The 6,000-nt window shown below is 33.5% G+C and overlaps 1 non-coding gene across 1 annotated transcript; it reads left to right on the top strand.

The window, feature by feature from the left end:
* The first annotated feature begins 1,636 nt into the window (after window positions 1-1,636).
* LOC128286301 (small nucleolar RNA R71) lies at window positions 1,637-1,742 on the top strand. Its single transcript, XR_008276844.1, has one exon. It is a non-coding gene; the product is annotated as a small nucleolar RNA R71 (small nucleolar RNA).
* Window positions 1,743-6,000: the final 4,258 nt, after the last annotated feature.

Here is a 6,000-nt window from a genome sequence, read left to right as displayed (position 1 = left end):
TTGGAATTTTCTGCAAGAAGGCAGAGGTTCTAAACTCGATGAAACCTCATGGAGTTTCACCAATGAACCTTTGGCCCCATTTCTTTTGACTCATAATTTCTCTGCCTCCTTCAAATTTCTAAAGCTCTCTTACAATGAGGTGGGTGACTCGGAAGATCATCTCGTCCACTACAACAACCACATGAATATTCTTGGGGCTTTCAATGTTGTGAAATGTAGAGCCTTTTTTTATGACTCTTTATGATACTACCCGATAGTGGTACTTATCGCTCCCTCGGTGGTTCATACATAGCTTTGACCAATTGGCTAGCTTATTCATATGTAGATTTTTGGTCAACAAGACACCCTAACAGTCCCTAGCATATCTCATGTCCATCTGACAATGAGAGAATGAATCCCTCCATGATTTTATGAAGAGATTCAAAACAGCCACAATGATAACGAAAAGCGTGTTTGATGACCTAGCCATTTAGACCTTCATGTTTAGGACCACACATCAATTTTTCTGATTCCACAGTATCAACAACCCACAAGATAAGTTTTCCTAGTTGTATGAGATGGTCCATTGCTTCACGGAGGTGGACCAAATGGATATTGGTAGGGCTAATTCCTGGGCTCTTAGGCTGCCAACTCTAACCTTTTAAGGCATTCCCTTTCCCATACTGATATTAGTCTTTACACTAGAAAATTTATGATATCTACCTCGTCCCTCTTTTTCTTGTCCTTTAACCGTGTCGAGAATGGTACCTTTGTGGTGCTCGACTTTGTATTAACCTGATCAGGCACTGATCCGACTATCTCTTCAATTGGCTTGTTGGGCTTTTCCTCCTCTATGGGTTCGTTGACATATTCAAGAACCTTCTCCTCTTTATGTGTGGGTGTTTTTAACTTTTCAAGTGTTTTTCCTTATCACAGAGCGACTATATTTGTGTGCTTTTTCCCATCTCTCCGAGGATTGTTTGCCATGTTACTAGGGATACTTTGGCCGTTTTACTTTTGAAACATCGTCATTAGCTGACTCATTTACTCGCAAAGGGTGTCCATTCAAGATTCAAGTTGTCCACATGTGGCTTGGACTTGTTGAATGTTCATCTTTATTTTTTTCATCTCCCTTTCTAGTTAGTCAAATCGTTGACCACATGTATCATGATCATTACCCACAGATCTTTGTTGTAAGTGTGGAGGTTGGTAAGGAAGGTTTGGTTGGTTTTGTGCTTGATTTTCACTTCCTTGGTTGCCTCCTCACTTGAGGTTTAGATGATTCTTCTAATCGGGATTGTAGGTATTTGCATAGGGATATCGACCCCTATTACCGATAAAGTTCACCTCATTAGATTGGTTTTTAGAATATAGCTCCAGTTTTGTTGGTTTGATAGTCAACTTCAAATGGTTGAGCTTCTCTAAGATCTATTGATACTAATCATCTTTATTCACCAGTTTTACCATTAGAGGCTTTGATTTGTATGTGAATCTTTTATTTGTCCACATATATGAATTCATAGCCATTTCATCTACGATTTTATAGGCTCATTTGTATCTATGGAACATGATCGACCCTTTGGTTGCTTGGTCTAGGTTGGATCTGATGTTATTGTCAACACTATTATAGAAATTTTTTATTTGAAGCCATGCTTCTAGTCCATGGTGTGGTCACTTTCTTAACATTGACTTGAAATGTTCTCATGCTTCATACAAGGATTCAACTTCATATTGCTTGAAATTGACAATTTCTAGCCTAAGCTGAATGGTTCTACTAATCAGGAAAAATTTGTGAAGAAACTTTTCTGCTAAATTGTCCCACATGGTTATGGAACCTGATTCTAACGAATCTAACTGATCATTTGTGTTATTGCACGGAGAAAAGGGAAATAACCTAAGGCATACAACATCATCAGTTACTCCATTATACTTAAATGTGTCACATAATTGTAAAAACCGCTTCAAGTGTTGGTTCGAATCTTCCACCATGTTCCTTTTGTAGTACAAGGTATTTTGAATCATCAAGGTTGTAGCCGTCTTTATTTCAAAATTATTGGCATTAATCGTTGGTCTTGTAATACTGCCTCACACCTCATCTAGTGTAGGTAGAGCGTAGTCGTACAACGTGCTTTGATCTATCAAGACTTCTAAAAGGATGTTCTTTTGTCGTTCTTGTGGATCGTTAAACAATGGATTCTCTTGAAGTTGATTAATTTCCACGAGTGGATCAGTATTCATCAATTGAGGATGGTGTCTAATAATCTACTCAGGATCTGAATATGACTCAATTGGGGTGCTTTTGCTTCAGGTCATAAACAACCTACAAATTAAAAAGAAATTAAACAAATAACAAAAAATTAAAAAAATTTAAAATAAAAGAAATAAAAATATTGTATTTATAGTCTTCAACTTTCCTATTTATCTTATTAATTGTAAAGATGTTTTCAGATTTAACGCCGAAACCTCCTCGGCAACGACGCCAACAACTTGATCCTTGCTAAATGTGCGAACGTTTGACTGGAAAATACTACACCAAAAAATATAAAAAATAAAGCAGTGGTGCCCTCAAGTATATGATTCAAATTGTAATATTGTATTGTGTTACAATGTAATACAAGTATTCCAAGGTTTGTACCCAAGGGAGGATGAATAAAATCTATTGAAAACCTCTTTACAATAATAAGTACAAATAGTAATAATTAAATTCTATATAATAAAAAATCATAAAATAAAAAAATAATTAAAATAAATAAAAATAAAATAAACAAACAACTAAAGCGATTAAACCAATCAGGAAGATTAACTCATTCAAGGGGTTATAATTAACTTCAGATTCGGGTTTTAGGGTGAATTAGCTATTAACTAACCAATTATTACCTCCCAAACTCTAACTAATTAATTAATTGATTGAGACTCACTTATCTCCTGACCTCACTTTCTCAACCAAGATAAATTATGATTTATTCAACAAACTTATCTTCCGACCTCGATTAACAATTGATTACTTCCTACTGTTGTCAAGCCTAGTGTCTAAGAACGCATAACTTATACCAACTAATTCGGTAGTAATCCTCCATTAATCACTCCCCCATCCACTTGTTAATCTCCTATAAGGGAATTAAATACTCATGTTATTCATAATCTCAAATTCAATTGATTTAAACATGCAAATGACACGAATAAACTAAAAGAGAAAAGAGATATAGAAGAATCTTGATTGGTATCGATTAAAAAAGGAATAACGAATCTATCGATTGGGAAAATGAATCTCATCGCTTGTAAAGGAAAATAAATTGAATAAATTTGATTGAATAAAAAGAATATTGGATTGAAATTGATTCCAAGGGAGAACAACAAAACGTTTAAGAAAATAAAAGAAAACTAAATCTAAATCCTACTCCTAAACTGCGAGGCTTTTTGGATATGTCTAAAACAACTTAGTTACATCAAACCCCTAAAGACTTATTTATAAAAGTATTAGCAGCCTTTATTAGGTCTTCAACATGTCCTAGGTCTTCATATAAGGTTGATTGTATGGACGAAAATAACCTTGAAAGGCTTGGGCTCCACGTTGGTCCCATGTCATGGCATAGACATTGTATGGAGTGACATGACATGTTTTCTATTCCCTTGGGCCCGTTTCATCTTTTAGTGGCTCAGAAAGCTTGTACAACACTCGTCCCAAGTGCTTAAGTCTATTGGGCCCTAATTCACCATCCTGCACACTCAAATTAACAAATTAAAACTACCTAAGGCCTGTGTAGGCCTAATAGGTCACTAACACTCACAAATGTGTTAAAAATACTTATCTTACTAAATTTTAATACTAACTACTAAATACTAAAAACACAGTAGTTAATGCTAAAATGACTGAAAAATAAGCTCCTTAAATGCAAAAATACCAAAACGACTACTACATTTGACGTCAAGTGATCCATCTCAACATAGTGAAGAAGTTCAGAGCTTCCCCTTGGAACTTGGAATACTACCATAACTCACATTTTCACTATTTTCATTATAAAGTTAGTTTTAATCCCACATTGACTAGGGAATACTACCATAACTCACTTCTTCACTATTTTCATTAAAATTAATTTTGATCCCTTAAAAAGTTAATTTTAATCTCATATTAACTAGATGATACTCTCATGCTTACACTTACCTTATAAATAAGTGTCAATTTCTTTACTGTTTTTATTAAAAAAGTTTATTTAAATTCCACATTAATTAGAAAACACTCACATATCTCACACTAACAATTTCTTCACTATTTTCCATTAAAAGATTGATTTTAACCTCACATTAATTAAAGAACACTCCCACATCTCACATTGACCTTATAAATAAGTGACAATTTCTTTATTGTTTTCCTTTAAAAGTTAATTTTATCCCACATTGACTAGAGAATACTCTCATAGCTCACTTTTTCACTATTTTCATTAAAAAGTTAATTTTAACCTCACATTCACTAGAGAATACTCTCATAGCTCACTTCTTTACTATTTTCATTAAAAATTAATTTTAATCACTTAAAAAGTTAATTGTTATCTCATATTGGCTAGAATACCTCTCATGCTCACGCTTCCCTATAAATAAGGGTGAATTTCTTTCCTATTTTTATTAAAATGTCAATTTTAATCCCACATTGACTACAAAACACTCTCATATCTATAAATGAGTGTCAATTACTTACCCTAAGTGTAGTTTCTACACTATTTTCATAAGTTCTTATAGTTTAAAGTTATTTATATATTACTGATATGAATGGTGATGATTCTAATATAATACTAATACTAAGATTTTGTAGTAGTACTAAGATTTTGCAAATAAATGGTGGTGATTCCAATATAATGCACTTAGTTGCCAAAAGTCAACAAATGGTTATATGCAAATATTTTATATCTAAAACATATGAATTAATTAAATGTATCTTTTAATTTAAATACAATAAATTTGTGCTTCTATATATATAGATACTAATTTACACTATTATTAATTAAAGATACAATGATTGTTTTATAGTTATAATTAATATTACCATTTCAACATATTATATTATTTTAATTTACTTATTAAATAATTTATTATTAGATTCAAATTTTGATAGATTTTCTATTAGGATTGTAACTAATTATACACTAAATATGTTCATATATTATAGCAATTTGAAGAAGCATTTTAGGAAACTAATCCTACATGTCACAGTTACATGTTTGCTTAAAAATTAATCACTGTTATGAATATCTTATTAACTGGATGTCCATCATGATCAATGTAACATCCTGATTTTCGGGTTTTTTGTGATTCTTGATATTTTAAGTAAATTTCTAAAATATTGTATGTGATGATGGAATTCATAATTTGGGTATGTAAATGGGCTTATGGAAGGACCATGAGTTGGCCAAAACCCGGTAGAATTTTTAAATTTTGGACTTAGGAGTTAGGGGTTCTGGCTAGGTGCCCTTATATTAAATTGTGGGTAAAATGTATCACAAAAGAGCTTTGGTGAAGTGGCAGGGTGACGCCACTAAGCTCCTAAAAGGTGGCGTGTGGAGCATAGAGGAGGACTCGGTTCGATTCCTGTGTTGGCAAATAAGAGTATTTATTTTTATGTGCAGAAGGGTCGGTGTTGGAACCTAAGTGGATTCTGTAAGAGGAGAGTTGGATCAAGCCAAATGCATAAATTAAGGAGGGATAAGGGAGAGATTTTAGGATTTGAGAGAAGGATAGAGCTTAGCCGCTTGGAAGGGGTTAGAGAGGAATTCGCGTAAGGGTATTAGGTTAGTAATTTCGGCATTAGGGTCTTAGTGCATGCTGCTTTTCTCTTCAGTATTAGTTTTCTTCTTATTTTCTTCCCTAGCCGAATCCACCATCTTCCCTCTCATCTTTTCTCCCGCTTTTTTTCAAAAACAGCCCATTATTTTCCTCCACTCATTTATTATTTCCTTCCTTATCTCTATTTTTGCCAAGTGCCGCAAAAAGCCGAAATCAGTGAAGATAGGGGGTGCCGATTCTTTGTGA

The sequence above is a fragment of the Gossypium arboreum genome, chromosome 12 (genome assembly GCF_025698485.1).
Source record: "Gossypium arboreum isolate Shixiya-1 chromosome 12, ASM2569848v2, whole genome shotgun sequence".
Classification (NCBI taxonomy): Eukaryota; Viridiplantae; Streptophyta; class Magnoliopsida; order Malvales; family Malvaceae; genus Gossypium; species Gossypium arboreum.
This window is presented reverse-complemented; position numbering and strand designations above follow the sequence as displayed.